Source organism: Furipterus horrens, unplaced genomic scaffold (genome assembly GCF_987537825.1).
Source record: "Furipterus horrens unplaced genomic scaffold, mFurHor1.1.pri manual_scaffold_11, whole genome shotgun sequence".
NCBI lineage: Eukaryota > Metazoa > Chordata > Mammalia > Chiroptera > Furipteridae > Furipterus > Furipterus horrens.
Genome location: NW_028327181.1, coordinates 5,381,457 through 5,403,315, shown reverse-complemented (window position 1 = coordinate 5,403,315; position 21,859 = coordinate 5,381,457). Strand labels below are relative to the sequence as shown.

Sequence of the window (21,859 nt, the reverse complement as noted above, 5' to 3'; positions counted from 1 at the left end):
AAGCCCGTTCCCTAGAGCCAGCTGGAACAATAGGCCTTAGCTCCTTTCACGCGGAGCTGGTTGGTGCTTGAGACAGGACAGAGAGAGGCCTAAGAGATGCTCAAGACTACTGGCCTTGAAACCTAACAAACTCAGTGTCGCCCTCTATGGTTCCTCTCCTCACCATACAGCAATAATAGAAAGCTCCTGCCATGCGCCTTCAAGTAGTCGCATAGGCCAGCCCCCACTGTATAGGTTTTTAAGGCAAGCACAGAACCCACCTTCCACTGCTCTGCATCTTGCACAGGTTGCAGACTGTGTGGCAGAGACCATGGTGGTCACAGGTTGCTGCAGCTGCCCTATCATAAGCCAGCCAGTCCCAGCCAACACACAAGCTGACCACAGACACGAACAAGCCCAGCCAAGATCATCCAGGTCTGGCCTAGACCAGAAGAACCACCCAACTGGACTCAACCGAATCGCTGACCTGAGCAATCATGAGATAAGAAAAGGGTTGTTTTTCTAAGCCGCGAATCCGCGGGGCGCTTTGTTATGCAGCAGAAGCTGACTAAGGGAGGAGCCCATTGTTGTAGGACCGGTGCTGGCCTCAGACAGAGTCCTGGGATCCAACCCTAGCTGCGCTATGCGTTTTCTATTTGACTCTGGGAAGTCACTTAGTCATTTGGGCAATCAGGGATCTCACAGGCAACCAGAATTAGTTGAGGTCTGGGAAAAACTACACCAACCGTCAGCCACTCCCTGGAACCCCCACTCCCCACTTTGGAGGCACTGCCCCCCAAGCTCAGGCCTTGCAGGGGGACAGGAGACATCTGTGAAGCACCCACACCGAGGCCTACTGAGACTCTGCACTGGCAATTAAAATCCAGCGACAATAAACAGCACTAATTAAAAGCAAAACTAAGTACTTAATAAGACAAATGAGGTGGCAGTATTTAAAGCCAGGATGGGAGAGCTGGCATAAATTAAAAACAAAGACTAATTTCTTTGCCTCCTCTAAAAAAGCTCTGTGTGCATGTGCATGCGCATGTGTGGAAAAGGTTTAGATTTGCTGATGTACAAAATCCCATGGGAAGAGAGAGATTATGGGATCAGCTCTGCCTCGGGGTGGGGGTCAGGGAGGTCTTCCCAGAGGAGGGAAACGGGGGCTGGCCCTTGAAGGATGAGCTGGAATGTGGCAGACATGAAGGATGGAGGACAGGACAAGGGAACAGAGTGTGCAAAGGCTCAGAGGCTTCAGTGGAATAGAATGTTTAGGAAATGGAGAAATCCAAGAGGAGGGAGTCCAGGGCGATGGGAGGGCAGGGAGAAGGGAAAATGGGGCTAAGTAGATGAACCCCTGTTTACTGCAGGTCAGCAATGACAGTGCAGAGCCTCTCCGGGACTTTCCATTCAGACAATCCCTCCATCCATGTAAAGACCCAGAGGCTAAGACCACATGCATTTAGCAGCCAGCTCAGCAAGGTGACTTAGGGTATGGTTTTGGGGGTCAAGCCCATTCTGCCATTTATGAGCCTGACAAGCATATTCACCTCCCGGAACCTCAGTTTCCTCATCTGTAGAGTGGGGACAATAACAGAATCCATCTCAAAATGGAATTCTTGTGAGGACTGAGTGGGATCATGTCTGTGAAGTCCTTGACCCAGGCAGGGGCTGGCACAAAGGACCCCCTGGTCAAGGGAAAGCTCGCATTGATTATGTTTTGCTAAAGAGCTGGGGGCCCAGCTTCGGCCCTAGAAGGAAACGTCTCAGGCTTTTGCAGCCAGAGTCAGAGCCGCATATGAGGCAGGATGATGACGCCTGATGGAAGAGCAACAGTGACAACTATATGGGTTACGTTGCCATGACCGTGACAACAGGACTGTGCTGACACAAGGCTCCCTTGTTAGTGCTGTGGTTGTCATCAGTGCCCGTGCTGCAGCGGCCCAGCAACCACGCTAGATGTTTCTAAGGCGGCATCTCCTTTCATCTCCGTGGCAGTCCTAGACAGTAAGACCTTTTATTAGCCGGTTTTACAGATCAGGAAACTGATGCCCAGAGAGACAGTCATTTCCCCAAGGACACACAGCCAGCCAGTCACAACAGGACGTGCATTTGCCATGAGTCCACAGAGGTAAACCCATGACGCACACACTGAAGGCAGAGCAGAGCAGCCAGAACTGATCCTCCTGGGCAGAATGTTTCCTGCCGGACGGGGGTGCCCACCACATTTCCTTCCCCCCGATGAGTTACGAATCCTGCTGAGCCCTGTGTCTATAAACCCAAATACCGAAGTGCGAACGGCAAAGGCAGACGCTGTACACAGAACGGTCTTCACGGTTCCCTGCGCAGTCCAGCCAATTATCCGATTCCTCCATAAAGTGGGGGCCTGCCTTTGCTGTGCTGTTAACCAAGCTTATCTTGGACCCAGCGACGCTGTGCCGAGCGAGGGAAAGAGGAACCGCTCAGGATGACTTCTGCATCCATGCGTGCACACACAGACGCACGGTCCCACACAGGGGGGTGTGATTAGACAGGTCTGCGTATTAAAGCAAGTCATTCAGCTTAACGGCCCCTGGCTGCCGTCTGAGGCCCGGGCTGCCATGAAGCTCGTTCTGATGAAAACTCAGCTGGAACTGACGTACCTGCAGCCCTAACTCTCATCGTGCCACGGAGACCGCAGTGCTGTTCTGATCCTTCCTGTGCCTTAGGGACAAAATACAGACGGTCCCAACTTATAATGGTTTGACTAATGATTTTTTTCAACGTTATGATGGTTCCAAAGTGATACGCATAATAAATTACAAGAGCTCAATGCTTCCCTGTAAAAGAGGCTTTGTGAAGATGCTGCTGCCCCGCTGTAGGCTAATGCGTGTTCTGAGCATGCGTAGGGTGGGCTGGGCTAAGCTATGATGTTCAGCAGATCAGGTATGTCAAATGCATTTTCAATTTACAATATCTGCAACTTACGCTGTTTCTTAGGATGTAATCCCACCATTAAGTCAAGGAGCATCTGTACACAGAACAGGGAGTGGCATTTACCCCCTTAAAAAATAACAGCAGTGCCTTGACCAGGTGGTTCAAGTGGTTGGAGTGTTGTCCCCTACACCAAAAGGCTGCAGGTTTGATCCCCAGTCAGGGCACATACTCTATCCTGGTTGTGGTTTCGATCCCTGGTTGGGGCGCGTATGGGAAGGAACTGATCAATGGTTCTTTCTCACATCGATGCATCTCTTTCTCTCCCCCTTCCTCTCCCTCTAAAATCAGTAAACATATCTTCAGGTGAAGACTTTTTAAAAATGTCAGCAGACCCCATCCTCTCACCTACAGAGCATTTTCACAAATAGGCAGGAGACACAGCATTCCCATTTTACAGATGAGGAAACTGAGGCCCTGGGCTTTCTCAAGGCCTCACTGGGAACACGGGGAATATTCCAGGACTCAGACCTGAGTCTCGTATAACTGAACCTTCTGACCACCCTGTTCCATTGATAGCCAGTGAAACCAATATCCTATTTCGTTGAGCATATCAATGTGTCATTTTGATGGAGAAAAATACGGTTGTACTGTGGCCGCATCGCACGGTCCAGCCTAATAATGAGAATAGCTTTGCTGGGTCTCTTCCATTCACCCTCCCCCCACAGCTCGGTGCCTTGGGGGACTGTCCCATGTGGACGGCACCAGCTTTTGGGTGTGCGACCGGTTTCTGAGTGCCTACCACACGCCAGCCCCCATTCTAGGTCCTTCCGTCACCTAATCCTCACAATGACCCGACGAGTGATAATTAGTCCCCGTTTACGAGGGAGGCACCTGGGGCAGGGGGAGGCTGGGCAACATCTCCCGGGCTGCACAGCTGGTAAGTGAGGGAGCCACATCTGGAATCCCGGCAGGTGAGTCCAGGGCCTGTGCTCCTGACCACCTCACTATCCTGCCCTGAGCGTCTGCCCTTAGCAAAGGTGGGCGGCAGAGAAATTAACACTCTTCAGAGGGCAATTTTCATGTACGACCTCATTTCATCTTCAACCTCATCCTAGGAAGTAGGCTCTGAGGTTATCACTACTCTTGAAACTCAGAGATTGCATTAACTCACCCAAAACCACCAGTGAGGAATGGCAGAGGCAGCCAGCTTATAAACCCAGGTGTGCCTCCTTTTAATGCCAACACTTTTAACCACTGCTTGGGACAGTCACTCTTACAACACAGCTGCCTGGCCAGATCTGACACCAAGAAGCAACAGGTAAAATAAGGGAGAATCTGGCTTAAGGTAAAGAACAGTTTAGTAACCATCAGAGGGATCAAAAGGAGGATATGCTACTTCCAGAGGTGATGGGTTCTCAGTCACTGCAGGTAATCAAGCACAAACAGCAGAACTACTTGTTGAGGGTGTTGTAAAGAGGGAAGTGTGCTTTTCTGAATCATCAGCCTCTTTCTGCATTTGGGGGGAAAATGGCTCAAGCTCACAGACTTCCCTGTCAACCTTGACTTGGCCTGACTCTCTTATCAAGCAGTCAGAGACAGTCCCTGGCTACAAGAAAAAGGTCCTCTGGCCTTAGATGCTCCCTTCCCTGGAAAAATGCTTATTTTCACGTCATCCTTGGGAAGAAGAAGCAACAAGAGCCCCAGAAGGGGCTCTACTGGTCTTCCCACCCTACCATGACACACGCACGCGCACACACACACACACACACACACACACCCTCACTGCACCCACGGCTTAAACTTCATGACCGAATCTACCATCAAAAGCTCAGGCTTTGGCGTCACAGACCTGGGTCCAACCCGCAGTTAAACTTAAGCCAGATGAGCCTGAGCAGATTCCTGGACACTTCAGAGCCTCCGTCTCCTTCTCTCTACGATGGGGCTATAACGGCATCTACTTCCCGGAGTTGTTGAGAGGTTGGAGTGGGAGTGGGACACTGGAAGGAGAGTATGAAGACCAGTGCTGGCACTGGGCCAACGCTCCCTAGGTGTGTCCTAGGGGCTCCTGCAGAACCTTGCACGCACACACCTGCGCCCCAAATACCATGGGCTGCAGAGTCTCTGGCTATAGGAAGAAACCTCATGCTTCACACAGTCTGGCCACGGCCACTTCCCTGGGGTGTGGATTCTAAGAAATCCGAGACCACAGCAGAAAAAAATAGAAAGCTTCTCTTAGTCCTCATGAATAATAGATCTTAAAGACCTGCCTCCATCCATCCCCCTCTCCTGTCCGGGCCCTCCTGGCGCCAGGTAGCGGAAAGGGACAGAAATATGAATCTCAGCCAGTGTTGGCTGGAGAACAGGAATGAGCAGCAAAGTTCCCGTCTCTCTCCCCAGGTACCCCCGGGAAACAGTCGTCAGAATGCCAAGTATGGATGGAGCACTCCACAATTTACAAAACCCCTGGTCTTCACAATCACGCATGAAGGCGGGTATTAGGACCCTCATCACTGGTGGCTGAGGAGTGCAGAGGTCAAGAGGGGACAAGCTGCCCGGGTTCAAATCCTGACTCTGCCATTTTCTAACTTCGTGAAGGTGGGACAGTTACGAAACCTCTCTGTGCTTCAGCTTCTTCATCAGAAAAACAGAGATTATAAAAATAGTGATAATAGCGCCTACCTCATAGGGATATTGAAGAATTAAATGAGTTAATACTATAGGCACATGGTTAGTTTCAAATAAAGAGGAATAAGTCACATCACTGTCACATCTCCAGGATATAAAGGCCAATAATAATGCTGTCATTGACATACATTGGCTCATATAACCCTTGCAAAGGAACACCAGGGAGTCCATTTTACACATTAAAAAATTTGCGGTTTATAAAAGTTCATTGGCTTTCCCCCAGATTGGATCAGAGCCAGGAACTAGTCAAGCAGACCTGTTTGACTGCCAACCCTCCCACCCCCACCATCTTCTTCCTCCTCCTATCCTTCTTCACTGAAGCCCTAATAAATAGAGAGCATTCAGCCCGTCCCAGGCTCAGCGAGAAGTGCTTTCCACATGTCAGTCCTGAGTGCAGTGTTATGTAACTCAATCCTCAACTCAATCATTAGCCCCATTTTATACCAGGAAGCCAAGATGGGAAGGCATTAGGCGCTGGCCAAAGGCACTGAATGGCAGAGCCAGCATTCAAACCCCAGACATCAGAGGCCACATATGCACACGCCACACATATAACAGAGGCACACAGAGACATATGTGCGCGTTCAACACCTTCAAGCTACGTCAGGTAAGTCGCCATGCGCCTCCTGCCTCCCCTGACTTAAGACCTAAGGGCAGACATTACACCAAAACTACATCTGAAGCTGGCCTAGTCTCTCTTCTTGTCAAAGCTACTCACTCTAGTTGTGGAAGCGTTTATATTGCATTAGGGGAAGACTTGCACACGGGTACCTTCGCAACATACAACTTCCCAGGAATCACTTTTTGACTAGTCAGGACCTTGCATGAGCTGTGAAAAGGGTTTGAAAACAGCAGCAGAAATGGGCCGCACAGGCTACGGTTCTGTCTGCACGGAGCAGCGGGCAGACTGGTAAACTGATGTCCCTCAGCAAACATGCTTTCCGCAACATGCAGTCCCTTCCGCCCTGACTTTGTGCGCGGGCTTAGCACGCGGCTTTGTTTGGCCAGCGACAAGTCACAAGCAGAGGCCTGGTAAGTGCTCTCCTCTGGAGAAGTCCCACTACTATGTCAGAAATCTACAAACCCGGTCTACCCACTTGGAGTAAAAACTAAGGCCTCTCAGCCAGCAGCCCGGCCAGCAGCTCAGCTACCACCAGAACTGTGAATGAGACTGTCTTGTACTATCCAGCTTTTCAGCCTCCAGACCCACAAAGGTACCACCCAACTGATTCCAGACCAAACTGCAGAAATGCAAGCAAATAAGTGTGTTAAGCCACTAACTGGGGGGATTGGTTTGCAGCAATAACTAACTGAATGATGTGCCGTATCTTCTGCTTGCTCTCCCCATCTCTTCTCCCACCCTTCTCCTCCCGGCTTGCTTCCCCAGAAGACTGGCTTGTATGTATCACTTTAATCGGCTCCCTTGCCCTCTGGCTTCCATTTGGATCTAGCCCGTGGAGAGGCCTAGGAGAGACTGCATGGAGGAGAGTGAGGACCAGGGTCCATCTTGGCAGTGTTGCCATGGGCTGGCTGCACCCCCTGACAAAGGTCACAGCTCTGGTCAGGAGGGCCTCTCCTGCAATGACATCCCCAGGTCTCCCCCTTCAGGAGCAGGGGTGGCAACAGCTCCCCACTGTCCTAGATCCAGCGCGCTTCACAAACCATAGTTGGTTTTCTTTAATCCTGCCCACACTTTTGTATCTCTTAAAAAGTCTTCTCAAATTACACAATTTGAATTGTCATCTGTTTCCTGCTGGGACCCATGGTGACATAGGGAGTGACAACAGTGAGTATTTTCCATGGAGAGAGAAAACAACGACAGACTTGAAGTCCTCATTTGGGAGAAAGGTTGGGCAGATGTTGTCGGCGGATCTGTGGCCGGGGCTGTGGTTCAAGACCACGGACAGCGCCATACGCACTATCCGCCCCAGTGGTAGCGACTACAAGGGTGTGAGACAGAGAGACAGAGAGAGAGACAGAGAGAGACTGGTCATTGGTGCACTTCCTACAGGTTGGAATCCACCGACCAGGTATGATCTGACATTCTCTCCCTGAGCCTCATGCAGCACAAGCTACCGGAATGGTGAATGGTGGGGAGGAACCTTTTTTCAGCCCCTGAAATGTTCTTGCGCCTTCATTTAAACCCTCAAATCCCAGATCAAGTCTTCCTTGACCCATAATGTGTTCTCCAGCCACCTTTCTTCCCTGAATTTTTAAGGTACTAGACAGAAATTCAGGGCTTAGCTTTCCATTGTTCATAGAAATCATCCTCCAAAAGACTTCAAGTTCCATGGGGCATGGGACGCGGGCATCTGCTCCTCCCTCTCCCAGGACCAACACTCCAATTCTCTTTTAGAGAATCGCTTTCTGTGTCAGCCCATGGTGTTCTCATGGGGTTGACCTCAGCTCCCAGCTTGCAGAAGAGGGGGGTCACATGACCCTGGGCTGGCCAATCAGAATATTCCCCTCTTCTGACTGCATACAGTTGATCCAAAGTTGAATAAGTTGCCCAATGCAAACCAGTTAGGCTCAATTCTGGGACTTTGGTTGGGATCTTGAGAGAAAAGATCTCTCTTGGACTTGGCGGGGTTCTGACAGGGGGAGAAAGGCTGCCTGTGAGTGAGACCAACCCAGAGGAAAGCGGAACCAAGAGATGATCAGAATCCGTCCCTAATACCATTTTGAGCCACTGGATAGTGTCACACTGAGGCCGCTGGTTTGGGGACCACCCTCTGAGAGCCACCACTTTATGCCAAGTTTAGAAAAAAACGAAACCCACGAGACCCAGCTTCCTGGCGCACGGCCTCCCTCCTGCCAGAAGCATTCTTCTGTCCTGAGTCAGAGCAGATAACTCCAGGGTGCGCTGTTCAATGTGACCAGAGACCAGGGGAGGCCAGGGGTAGGCTCAGGGCTTTGAGGCTTCTCCTTCTCTCATTTCTCCCCTTTTAAAAATAACCCCCCACTTAAGAGACTGTCCCTGAGCATCTGCTGCTGCCTCTGCCCCAGTGGCCCCAACCCCTCGTCAGCAATGCAGGTCTCTTCTTAAATATTGAATATGTCTGCTGCTCCCCCAGCGGCCACGGCTGGGGCTGAGGTAATGGCGATATTGACAAAGGCTTAATGGGATTAATCAGGTTAAAAAGATCAGGCTGCTGAGCCGGTTTTATGAAAGACCTTCACTTCCTTCCCTATCACCAAACCCTCAGGCGCTTCCAGGCCTTCCTTGTCTGTCCCCCGCCCCCTTCCAGGGTTTGGGGATTGTTTCTCTTTCATCTCCATGAGCCCTTGGGTGAGTTAGAGCAGCCTGGGAAGTGGGTTAGGCCTCAAACAAGAGCAAGGAGCAGCAGACGGACACAGTCAGCGTTCAATGGCCCCACAAATCCTTCTTGAGCACCAACTGTGGGCCCTGGGCATTCGGTGACCAATGAAACAGTCAGATAGTCCTGTTCCGATGAAGCTGACATTCTAGCGGGGGGGGGGGGGGGGGGCAGACAACAAACAAAATAAATAATATAGTGTCCCAAGGAATGTGAACTTAAGAAAAAGGAAGTCTGATGCTTGAGTGGGGGCGCCATTTTAAATACAATCAGAAAAGGCCTCCCTGAAAAGATGATGTTTGAATAAAGGCCTAATGAAGGCGAGGCAGAGGGTGGACAGAATGAACAGGACCCCTTCTAGAATGTTGAGCTCTGAGATTTCATCATCATCACCATCAAAATACCCAATGTTCATTAGCACCCCTCATGTGCCATGCCTATGCCAAGCAAAGACTTTGAAGGCTTATTGACTTGTTAAATTCCCAAGACACTGTGATGAGGTCATCATTATCCCCACCTGCCAGATGAGAAAACTGAGGTGCAGAGAGATTTAGTAACTTCCTCCAAGTCACACAGTAACAGAGCTGAAATTTAAACCCAGGTAGATGGACAACTATCCCTGTCGCCTCTCTTCACTCTCATCCTCCATATTTTCAGGGAGGGGCCCTACATCATGGTTTATTGCAGAACAAACTCTTTCCCTGGTGGGGGTCCCACTGTCATCCTCCTTTCCAGGGAGTTAGTGCCACACTCAGCCCTGCAGGTACCACCAACCTCCTCTCACACTGGTCTCCCCTGACCTTGTGCTCCCGCCATGCTGGCTTTCTTTCAGATCCATGAAGGTCACCTCAGGGCCTTTGCACATGCTGTTCTCACTGCCAGGAATGTTATTTTCTCCTCTCTTTATTCAGTTAGCTCCTATTCATCCTTCAGCTCTCAGGTCGAATGTCCCTCCCTCAGGGAAGCCCTCCCAGATTAGGTCATATTACCTTATGACATGCTCTCAGAGATCTGTGTTCCCGTCTTTAGAACCTCTAGCTCAGGTTCTATTTATATATCTATATGTATGATCACTGACTCATGTCTACCTCCTTGAGAGAAAATATCAAAATCTAAATTGTTTACTACATTCCAGCACTGGGGGCACAGTGCCTGGCAAATACTATAAACGGCCAAGAAGGATCCCCCCAACCAAACAGTCCTCATAAAACAGAAATTTGCCTTTTATCACCTTTGTCCTTAAAAAGTGCCTTACACTGTCAAGCGTTTTTCATCACCTCTGTCAATTTACTTTATTTTGAATAACAAAACTGGTTACATAAATTCTTACTAAACTTTTCAACCACCAGGCAGCTCCAACCAGTATCCCCTCCTTCTCCCATTCTTCACTGAAAGATCTGCAGTAAATGGACTTTTATGAACGTTACAAAACTTACCTTACTTTTCTGGCATGTTCATTGTTTTTATAACATATATGAAACTGGCAGGAAAATGTTTTCATGGATTAATTATTTTATATATTATTTTAAGTATGTGTATAATACAATTAATGAATCAAATATTTTTTTTAAGATTTATTTTCAGAGAGAGGGTAAGGGAGGGGGAGAAACAGGGAGAGAAACATTGATGTGTGAGAGAAACGTCAGTTGGGTGCCTCTCCCACGCCCTCAGACAGGGACCTGGCCCATAGCCCAGGCCTGTGACCTTTCAGTTCACAGGCCGGTGCTCAGTCCACTGAGCCCCATCAGCCAGGGCTGAACCAAATATTATGAATGGACATTTGACCATTTCATTTACGTTCTTAGTAGGTTCTGGGTTTCTTTCTTCCTTTTTCTAATAGGTCATTTACTTAAGTCTGACAAATATTTTGTGGGAGTTGGGGGGACTGATTATTTTCTTGGAAAAATGTGGAAATTAAAGGTCAACCTTGTATTTGGGGCTCTCTGACCTACATAGTCGGTAGACCGCCAACACATATTTATCAACTGAATGAATAAATGAATGATTGTATGTTGGTTGAAGAGAAACCAAATTACCATGCAGGGGAGACTAGACATTCACTTCTGGATTTATCACCCTAGCAAACATGAACTAGGACTTCTAGCCTCCTGCAATCACCTCCTAATGAGCACTGAACTATTGAGAACCATGCTTTATCCTGAGAATTTTACTTCTTCAGTTTGGCTCCAGAAGACAAAATAACCAGAAGTGATGGGAGTCAGGTCTAAGTCAACACTGGGAAGGGTGACTGCTCACAGGACCTGTCGCAGGTGCTGAGCCCCCTTCACTGGAGGCATTCAGGCCCACTGCCCAGTGAATGATGGAGAAGATTCGCCCAGCAGGAAGGACAGCGTTCCCCCAGGACGACCCATGGGCAGGCTGCGACCGAATCATCAGGAAGTGCTTTATGCTGCAGATTCCTGGGCACTACTCCAAACCTCCTGAATCAGAATTTCTAGGGATGGGCTTTAAAAAACGCTCATTTTAAAAAATACCCCAGGAGATTTCTGAGGTTAATGATTGGACAAAATTATCTCCTGGGCATTTGGATTTCTCACATGAATAAAGTTCTTTCCACATTTGTTGCTATTTTTATTTGCCAAGAAAGAGCCCTAATTGTTTTTTTTTTTTACTACCCTCAACTAATTCCAATGTTTCGTTTTTAAAGAATATATTTTAACATAAAAAATTGAGAAAATGGCCCTGACTAGCGCGTGGCTCAGTGGGTTGGGCATCATTCTGCAGACCAAGGGGTCGCCAGTTTGATTCCCAGTCACGTCACATGCCTGCCTGTGAGCTAGGTCCCCGGTGGGGGGGGGGTGGGGGGCAGGGTGTGAGAGGCAACTGATGGCTGCTTCTCTCCCACATTGATGTTTCTCCCCCTTTTCACTCTCCCTTGTCCTCTCTCTAAATAAATAAATAAATAAATTTAAAAAGAAGGCTGAGAAAATGACCCACAAGGATCAATGATGGTCACATACTAGGACATGAGAAAGAAGAATAACTCAACTCCCAGCTCCCTGGGCCAAAACAGAAAAGTCCATGCTAATCCACAAAGCAGATGAGTTCTCCATGGGAAACAGAGGATCTGGATGAAGCCAGCTCTCCTCACATTATAATCAGAAGCAAAGACCCCTTCTATCAGCAGCATGGGAGAACAATTTATTTTTCCCCTGGGGATTTCTGCCTAAGGCACGTACACATCCTTCGAAAGAGAACCCATGCCCAGACCCCTCTGAGATAATACGGAGGCTGGCAACAGCCAGATAAACCCTTCCAAGGAAAAAGGGGGAAAAAAACAAACGTAAAGCAGCAGCAGCGTGTCCCTTTCTGAAAGGCAGAGGAGGTTTGTCACTGGTCTGCCCGTTGCGTTTTCCGCTCTGGGGGCAGGCCCTTGCCCTGGATGGGTGTCAGCCTGGGTGCGTCCTCTGGCACACACCCAGGCCTGATGTCTCCCTCTGGCCTGGGCTGACCGGCTCGGGTGAACCACAGGTAGGTCTCAAACGACCAGAGGAAAACCTGCAAACATCAGAAGCGTACATCTTCCATCCTAGCCAACAGTCTTTCCCACAAGTCCCTAATCCACAGACCTTTGGGAGAAAGAGTTGGCCAGACACCCCCGCCCGACGCAGTGGCAGCCACTTCCAGTGACTTCATCGCCCTCATCAAGTTCCAATACCCTGCCTCAAGCTGACAGATTAACCCAGCCATACAGTGACGGAGGGAAAAGCCAACCGGTGGGGAGGGCCAGGGCCCGGGGCCAGGCAGTGGGACAGAAAGGACCGCACAGATGCCTTTTTGCTGGCATCTTGCAAGGAGGCCTCCCGGTGAACTTGGAGACACCACCCCCCTCTCCCCAGCAGCCCCGCGCGCTGCCCCGCCGTCGCTGCTGGCCGCTGGCCCTGGAGCCTGCTTACATAATCTGTTCTCTACTGAAAGCAGCTTCCATTCCATTCACAAGTCATTGCGTGTCACTGTGTAGGTGCATTAAAGAGGAAAGAAAGGAAAAAGCAAGCAAGAAGCAGGCAGCTGAATGAACTCCCTGAGATTATACAGAGAGATGAGGCAGTCCCTGCCCCCAACTCTGCAAATGAAGCCTTCACAACCCAAGCACCATCTTCACAAACCGAGGATGCTGTCGGATGAGTTTCCTCTTGTTGATTCACTGGGGAGGGGTGGACGCAAGCCCCAGCTTACCGAGGCCTGTTATCCTGCCCGCTAGCTGGATGGCTAAGTCAGAGTCTGACGTGGCTCCATTACAATGAGATTTAAGCATGCATTATGTCATTATAACTAATGACAGCAAGATAATTACTTCGAGGAAACCGTCATGACATTGCACATGGCAGCCTGGGGCCTCGGCACGGCACTGTCGTCTCCTCCACTTCCATGGCCCAAATGGGGAGCCAAGTTGGTCTAAGAAGAGCCCCAGAGGCCTGCCCAGCCTCCCCATCACTGCGGTCTTGTCACTGAGCTATCTGGTAACCCCAGTCTGGGAGGCAATGGGCCTGATCCTTTTTTAAAAATTTATTTATTTATTTTTAGAGAGCGAGGAAAGGAGGGAGAAAGAAAGGGAGAGAAACATCAATGTGTGAGAGATACATAGATTGGTTGCCTCTCACACACCCCTAACTGGGGACCTTGCCCGCAGCCCAGGCATGTGCCCTGACTGGGAATTGAACCGGCAACCTTTTGGTTTGCAGGCCAGCACTCAATCCACTGAGCCACACCAGCCAGGGCAATGGGCCTGATTCTTATTCTGCTGAAACCTTTAGGGGATGATGGGCAGAAGGAGAGCCTTGGCAGAACATCTGAGGCTCCCAACACACCTAGACCTATTATAACTAATGCCTGTAAAAGTGTTTTGTATTTCAAAAAAACAAAACAAAACAAAACAGAAAACTTCCTTTATCTATGGCAGTGGAGGCTTTGAAAATACTGGTCCCAGGGCTCTGTACTCAGAGTTTCTGAGGGTATAGGTATAGGATGCAACCCCAGAATTACCCTTAGGTTCTCCTGGGCATCGGACAGCTTTTTGGCCTCCAGCAGAATGTATATCCAGCAGCGTTCACCTCTCTCTGCCTTTGCCCTCTCTTTTACCTGCAGGTTAGCATGCGCCAGCTCTACTCCCCACTCCAAAAAAGCCCTCTTCTCACTTTGGGGAAAGTATTTCACAGCTCCTCCTCATTAAGTGACTAATAAGAAAGCTGGGTGCATCACCCCGCCCCAAAGCCCCTGCTCTTCATCCAAGAACAAAGCCTTCAGGCAAAGAATGAAACTTTTGTGATGGGATTTCAGATGGCAGTGAGCTGAGTGTTTCAGGGTGACCAAGCACACCCCCTCCTCCAAAAGATCACATTTTATAAGTAGCCACTTGCTTTATCTAAGTCCCAAAGGGGTTGTCACCATTTTATTCCCAGCGCCCACCACGGTGCCATGCATACTGTAAGTATTCAATCAATGCATGACGCCTGGATAAATGTCAATGTTTTGGCAGGAGGAGAGAGGCCTGTGGGCTGCCTGGAGTAGGTCCGAGATAAAAGCAAAGTCCTTCCAAACTTCACCAGTGACTCATCATAATCAGGCCCTGGCTGGAGCCTAGGCCAAGGCACCTCCCCAAACTGACCAGTCCGCAGGTCAGTCAATTGAGGTTTCATTCATTCATGCACACACGCATGCACCCATGGAAGTCATTCTGAGCTGTGTGCAAACTCTGACTCCAAAAATGGAGACGGCACAGCCTTGGCCTTGAAGGACCCCACTGCATAACACCAGCAGGAGCCCTGTGCAGGCGCACCGTGGCAGGGAGTGAGGGAAAGCTCGGGTCCCCCAGGAAAAATTCACAGACTCTGAGACGTGAGTTGGGATGACTCAGCAAAGGCCTCCCAGGATGTGGAGGAACAACAGACTCAGAGGAGTCCAGACGGCTTCCCCTGCGGCAGGGCCTGCTCACCGCACGCACGCCGCCCTGACCCTCGGGGACGCACGAGCTTTAAGGAAAGGGGGTCAGCGTGCCCATTTCGTGGATGAAGAAACTGAGGTCTGGGGACCTCCAGCTACATCCCCTCTCTCCTGGGTCCCAGAGCTGCATGACTGGCAGGAAGGGTCCACATCCTCTCCCTCCCCCTGACCTTGTCTGGGTCAGCGGTGATTCCACTGTTACCATCACCAACATTGTCCCCACTACAAGCAGTCACGGAAACTGACTCTTTGCCAGGCTCAACACAAAGCGCTTCGCAAGCATTACCCCTTCAAATTCACATAATTCTTTCATGACCCCCACTTTCCTGGTGGAAATACTGAGACCGCAGAGCTGAAGTAAGACAACTAGAAAGTGCTAGAACCAGGATCTATACCCAAGAGCTCTCTTTCCAGAGCCCACGCTCTTAGCTGCCACCTCACCGAACTCCCTTAAACATGCCCGAGGGAGCTGAGTCTCAGAGAGACTCGCACGGCCAGGAAACACTGGCGCCAGGGTCCCAACTCCAGTCCGGCTGCTCCCAGAGTCTCACACGGCAGCCCCGGAGGCTCAACCGGCGGCCGGGGACCGGGAGCAGGAGGGAGAGGGGGCTGTGGCACCTCCTTCACATCCCAGCACCTCGAGGACCCCAATCGTGGGTGGCAGCTGACTCATTTAAGCTCATCAGCTCCAGCCGACCACTCCTGGGACCCGGGCTATTTTTAGGGCAGGTCACAGCCCCAGCGCCTAACAGAAATAAACTGTCCTGGCGGCTTCTCATCGCCTTCACATCGGCGGCTGTGGTGTCTGCACTGACGCCCAGCTCCCCACTCGAAGGGGAGAGAGAGCAGAAGACAGGTCCATATGTCACGGTGGATTTTATTAGAAAGTCACAAACTCTCGATGACCCACAGAGAGAGAGAGAGAGAGAGAGAGACGGTTGGGGGGGTGGTAAATAAAAAGTAAATACCACATGCTACAAATAGCCCCACAGAGCGGCTCTCCTGGCCAGAAGGCGCAGCCTTGGAGAGGCATCTGGGGCGTGTAGGAGCAGTGAGGGGAGGAAAAAGCCGAGCAGGCCGGGGAGACTGGCTTCCCAGGCTGCCCTGCGGAGCTGCGGAATCTCTGGCGCTGCCTCTGTTCTGCAAGGGAAAAAGGGAGTGTTCACATCTGTCTCCACGCGTGTGCATCCCCAGAGCCAGCACGGGCTGGTGAGGTGCTACTGTCCTTCCTCCACGTCCCAGGCTGGCTGGCGGCGGCCGCAGCCAGGGGCGAGGGGCTGATGCCTTGTCTTTACGCTGGTGGGTGCGCAGATTGTGTGCCATGACGTGCTGCGGGGTCGCGGGAAAGCTGCTTTCCCTCTCTGCCCCCGTCCCCCAGAAGGGGTTAAACCAGGTCAGAGGTCCTGAGCCTGAGGGGCTCGGATGGGCATTGGGGGGCCCACAAACCCCCTGGTGGTGCATGTTTGAGTGAATATGCATCTTCTCAGGGTGGTGGTTCTCAAAGGGGTCCTTGCCGTCAGCCCCGGGATAAGTCTCTATAGGGGCCTCCACGTGCTGCAAAATCTGAATATCTGCGCTGCACATAAAGCAGAGTCCTCTGCACCTGAGCACAGCATTCCAGAAGCATACCGAAGTTCTCCCGCGGGATCCCCACCCCATCCCAAATTACCCAAACGGGGACTCCTCGACACACATGACACATTCCCAGGGACAGTGCTAACCCTGCCTAGACGCATGTGCGCGCACACTTAGCACACAGACACAAGACCTCAGAAATGGAAGGGGCTTTGGGGTCACCTAGACCAACTACCATATTGCACAGGTGGGGAAACTGAGGCCCAGAAAGGGGAGACAGAGCTGGGGCCAGAACCCATGTCTCCTGCTCCAAGTGCAAGGCTCGTTCCAGAAGCTCCTGTCTCCCTCTTCCTGGTGCACCACAATGCACCATTTCAAATGTGATGGCGGAGGAGGGAAGGCTGCCTCTTGGATCTTAGCCACCCCCAAGGAAGTAAGGCTGGGAGACAGCAAGGAGATGCTTGGAAAGCGCCCACGTGGGGACCACCCAGTCCCTCAGCTGGGCTGACATGCACCGCATGGCTGAACCAGTCATTAAAATATTAGAACACTCACGTACAGATGGTGATGTGGCACTGAGGTCCCTGTGGCTCCCTGCTCCTTCCCCACTCCACTCCGGACCCTCAGAGGTTAACACTCAGCACTGGAAGATCCCCCACACCAGGGCCCCAACCATGGTCGAGCCAGACCAGTTGATGCTGAAGTTCAATGTGTTAAATATCACCCACAGTCAGATATGTGGCTCCTTATTTGAACCAAATTTCCTCACATTTATCATCTATACTTGAGGCTTCCCGGGAAGGAAACTAAGTCAACTTCATCCTCAAGGTCACCCTGCAAAGGAAGCCTGGGATTTGAAAACCAAATCTTGGGCACTAACCACTGAGAAATCCTCCCCTCCCCTCTGCCTCACATGTCCTGCCTGAGCAAGCACATACCCCGGGATTTCGGTGTCCCCAGGGCGGGAGAGAATGGCTGAGTGGGCCCTGCTTGCACTCCAGGCTTGCCAGTCTCCGGGGCTGAGGCTGAGTTCCTCCCACCTCCAAGAACAAGAACTTAAAGAGGAAATCCGTGGGGATGCAGAAGACTGGAGCGACCCCTGAGATAATAGCAAGGATGCTAAAAATAAGGACATTCATTTCCAGAAAGCTAGATGTAATCAAAGCAGGAAGCAAAGAGAAATCCCTTTTTGATAAATCACTGATGAGCAGCAAAGTCGTTTTAAAATTAAATGTGAGTTTTTGGATTCACTTGCAAAGGACCTCCACTCGCCACCCACTAACAGGTTGGTGCAGGCTTATCCCATCAGGATCTCAGATTATGACAGCAGGGTATGCTCTGCCCTGGAACGGAGCTGGAGCTGGAGCTTGGAGCCCTTCCCCAGCATTAGAACAAACCCTGTTCCCTTCTTTGCCTACGTGAGGCAGGCTCAAGGATGGGGTCTCCCAGGCTGGTGCCAGGATGCAACCACCCCCCCATACAATCACTTACAGGTTACACCACCTGTGAAAATAAAACACTGCCTGCTCAGCGCGCAGCTGGATGCTTCCCTCTGGCCCACCCGACCCCTCGTTCCAAGAAAAATGTGCTTTTTCCATGGCCCCCAGTTCTCTTATCTCAGGAAGATCAGAACAGCCAAGTTTGAACACACACACACACACACACACACACAACAAACAACAAACAAACCACAATTGAATTACTCCACTGTCCCTGAAAAATGGTACAATCTGAGCCCTGTCCTATGCAAGCTTCACCTGGGGTGCCGAGGGGACACTAGGCAAGGGTTAACCTTGCAGCCTCAGGTGACCCTCTCCCACGTAGGGCCAAGATGCCCACCCACTAGCTCAGAACACCCAGAGCCCCTTCGTGCAGGGCTGGCCAGCCCCACGAAGGGTTAACTCACTCAGAGAACTGCCGGCTACTCTCAGCAGCCTCTGCTGCAAGGGAGAGGCCAAACTGGGCAGAAGCCACAATTTTTATCGCAGTGTGATAAAACGTGAGCATATTTTACCCTCTCCCTGGGCACTGAGCCGAAATATAATTTGGCTTTGGGGTGCCGCTTGGGTGATCAAACACTGCAGGATGGGGGCAAATGAACGTGGCTGTCCCTCCACACCCCTCCCCTCCAGCCCACCAGCTCACGGACACACCTCATCGCAACTGGGGTCTCAATACCCCCAGCCTGTTTGCACAATCGAGAGGAATGCCACTTACCGACACCAGAGGCTTGCAGGGGGAACGGTGAGCCAAATCCGTGCCAGCCCCCCTTCCCCGCCGGGTGGGAAGCTGTTAACTTCCGATGACTTGGTTTGAAAGCTCAGCGGAGGGGCCTGAAAGAAAATTGTTCATTTGACTCTCCTACTCTTCCCGAAATAAAATCTAAGCGCCGCGCACCCCCCCCCCAACTATCCCTAAATCCCGCAGGGCCGAGACAGAAAGGAAATACCCCCACCAGAAGAGAAGAAAAGTCAGACCAGTCGGCGGACAAGCCAAAGACTGTGGCCTCCCTCACACTGCCCTCCACATGGAGGAAGGTTTTTGCTCTGCAAGTCAGTCCCCCTCTCTCTCTCCCTCTCTGTCGTCCGCCCGCGTAGGCAACTCCAGGCTGCCGGAGCCGACGAATCAATTGCTGCCAGTGCCCCAAGTCAGCGGCAGCCCGAAATCAGCGGCAGCCGCCCCCACTGCTGCAAAGCCCCGTGTTGAGCAAGGGGGCGGGGGCATTAGCTTCCCGGTGCAGGGGAGCCAAGCCTGCCTCCCACCCGTGATTTATGGGTGAGGTGCCTGGAGAAAGAGAGGCGGGGGGCGGGAGGAGAGCGCACCAGAGCTCCCAGCGGGTGCAGACGGCGGCAGGAGACGGGCGATCAGCACCGCGGACAGCGCTAAGATGCACGGAGGAGGGGCTGGGCGGGGAGCGAGCCCTGAGGCGGCGAAGTTAAGTTATTGGATGGTTACCGCAGAGAAGGGGGAGTCCAGGGTAGGGAGGGAGCGAGGGAGGGAGGGGAGGAGGGAGATGGGACCTCTAGCCATCACACAGTGAAGTCGGTGACAGCCTGCCCACCACACACTTGTTCTGATATTGTCACTCGCTCACAGAGCCACGGAGCTGTACCTCGGCAGCCCCTTCCCACACACGCCCCCAGACCTCCCCTGCTCTTCTGGGCTCATAGAAGAGTTCGACCCCAGTGTGGGAACTTTCAAGGGGTTGTTCCCGGAAGAAATCAGCCCAGCGGACCTGTCCTCACCCACATGACCGCAGATTTCTGACCTGGACCTCAGGAGCCTCTGAATTCAGGGTAGGAAAGAGGAGCCTTAGGAAACAGAAATGATTATGGGACAGGACAGCTTAGTTGAATGAGCAGTTGACAGGTTTCTGGGGCCCAGGTCTAACCCCCCACCCCCAACAACCTTGTAAAAGTCATTTAATGTCTCCAAGTCCCACCTGTAAAGTGAGGTTCTGCCTACTTGATTTTCCTAAAAGATAGGAAGGAAGGAATTTAAAAGCAACAATAAGGACGCACCAGATGTAAGCTGCTACAATCCCATAATCCGCAACCTGTCCTACGACTCAGATGTCCTGGCAGAGCAAGAAAGGAAATGACCGCCAGCCCAGACCCTCCTTTCAGCCGCTCATTTGAGCAGGATGATGCTGGGAGATTATTGGAGGTCTAAATCAGACAACTGAGCCTTAGCCAAAGACCCATCCCCCAAAAGGCCCAGTGACCTTCTGAAGTGAAGTCGCTCTATGGACAAGAAAACACAATCATTAGGAGAAATATACAAAGAGAAATTGGTTCCCATGGCGCCCGTGTTCCGGACCTCACGGGTCCTATTCCTGGTCACTCTGGGCAAAGGAGAGGGAATCTCACAGCGACCAAGGTCTGTTTAGACCTCCACAGCAAAGTGAAGGGGAGCCCTCTGTAGTTGGGGACCCTTCCTCTAAAGAGTGCCACTCAGATGGCCCAGGGACAGCTATCACATTTGTCACTTAAGTCTCCCCTTAAAAGGCAGAACTGAAAATGTCAGAATCTTAGAGACCATTTAGAGCTTCACTTTATAGATGACCATGACCCTGATGCTTATGATGGTGGTGATGATAATGATGGTGGTGGTGAAGGTGGCCATCATTTATTGAGAACCAGCTATTCATCAGCCATTCTGCTAGGAACTTGACCTAGATCATCACCTTGAGTCCACACCATGAGGACCTGTGAGGTACTGCTACTGTCCCCGCTTTACAGATGAGGAAACTCAGACTCAAGAAGTTAAGTCTCTTTCATAAGGTTCCGTGGTGAGTGGCAGCACAGGGTTCAAACCCAGGGTGGTATGATTCCAAAGCTCACGTTTCAGAGTGTCAGAGTCAAGTTCAAGTGCATCCTACAACTTTTTGGCCAGGTTCTCACTGAATCTTTTCTGGGAAGGCCCTGTGATGCTAGTTCAGTCCCTTCGTTTTACACATGGAGAAACTGAGGACCAGAAAGGGGCAGTGACTTACCCATCACCAGAAAGCTAGGAGGTGGCAGAGTTGAATCTGAAACTCAGCCTTTCTAATGCCAGGGTCTGTGCCCGAGTGCCTAGAACAGTGCCAGGCACAGAGTAGGCCACCAGTAAACACCAGAGAAGTGATTCAAGAAGCCCAGGGAAGGACTAAAGTCACACGGGCAGCTGGCGGCAGAATGAGAGCCCACGGAGTTCCCAAGCCTCGTGGCTCCTGGTCCCAGGGAATGTCTGCTCCACCTCGCAGCTTCCCTGGGCATCAGACACATGTTCTCAGTGGGTCTGTCAGATCTCCCTTCGGGAATCAAAACAGCTACCACCTGCTAAATGCCAAGCTACCGCCCATGTGCTGGGCACTTTGGAGTAACTGTCACCAGGCTTCACAACCTTGTCCCATTCCCATATGAGAAGACCGAGGCTCAGACAGGTGAAGTGAAGCCCCAGAGCTCACACAGCCAGGCAGCGGCAGAGGCAGGCATGTGAATCCTAGGTCTGACTCCAAAGCCCGTGTTTTTGCCACCCCGGTAGTGTGTTCTCAAACAAGCCTCCCAGAGACTCCCATGGAAGTGAAAAGGAGGCTCATGTTGCTGCCCCCATCCCCACGCCTACCCTCAGTTTCAACTGGAGCAGTTGCACTTTTCACTGGTTTGCACCCTGGGCATCTGCCCAAGTCTTCATTGAAGCAGGGCTTTGCAGGAAAAAAAGAAGAAAAAAGATATGGCTGAAACCAGAACCCCGCAGCTTTCCTGGTGATCACGTCATCTAGAACTGGCCTTGGCTTCTCAGGGAATTTTGTCCCCATCCTCCCCAGCTCCCTGATCACCTTGTCCAGACCCCTCTTCTGTCCTGAGAGCCCGTCGTCCAAAGAACCAGGTGCTGCTGTAAACTCTATCAGTTCTGCAGCAGGGAACACTCACCTCCAGGCTGAG

The 21,859-nt window shown here is 51.3% G+C and overlaps 1 protein-coding gene across 1 annotated transcript in view; it reads right to left on the bottom strand.

Moving 5' to 3' along the window:
• Window positions 1-19,144, bottom strand: part of RPH3A (rabphilin 3A) — a 73,877-nt gene extending 54,733 nt beyond the window's left edge. The window contains exons 1-2 of the mRNA XM_090291036.1: window positions 18,889-19,144; window positions 18,651-18,766 (exon numbers count right to left, since the gene is read on the bottom strand). The gene's annotated coding sequence lies outside the window, so the exon portion shown is untranslated. The remainder of the gene's footprint in view (window positions 1-18,650; window positions 18,767-18,888) is intronic.
• Window positions 19,145-21,859: the final 2,715 nt, after the last annotated feature.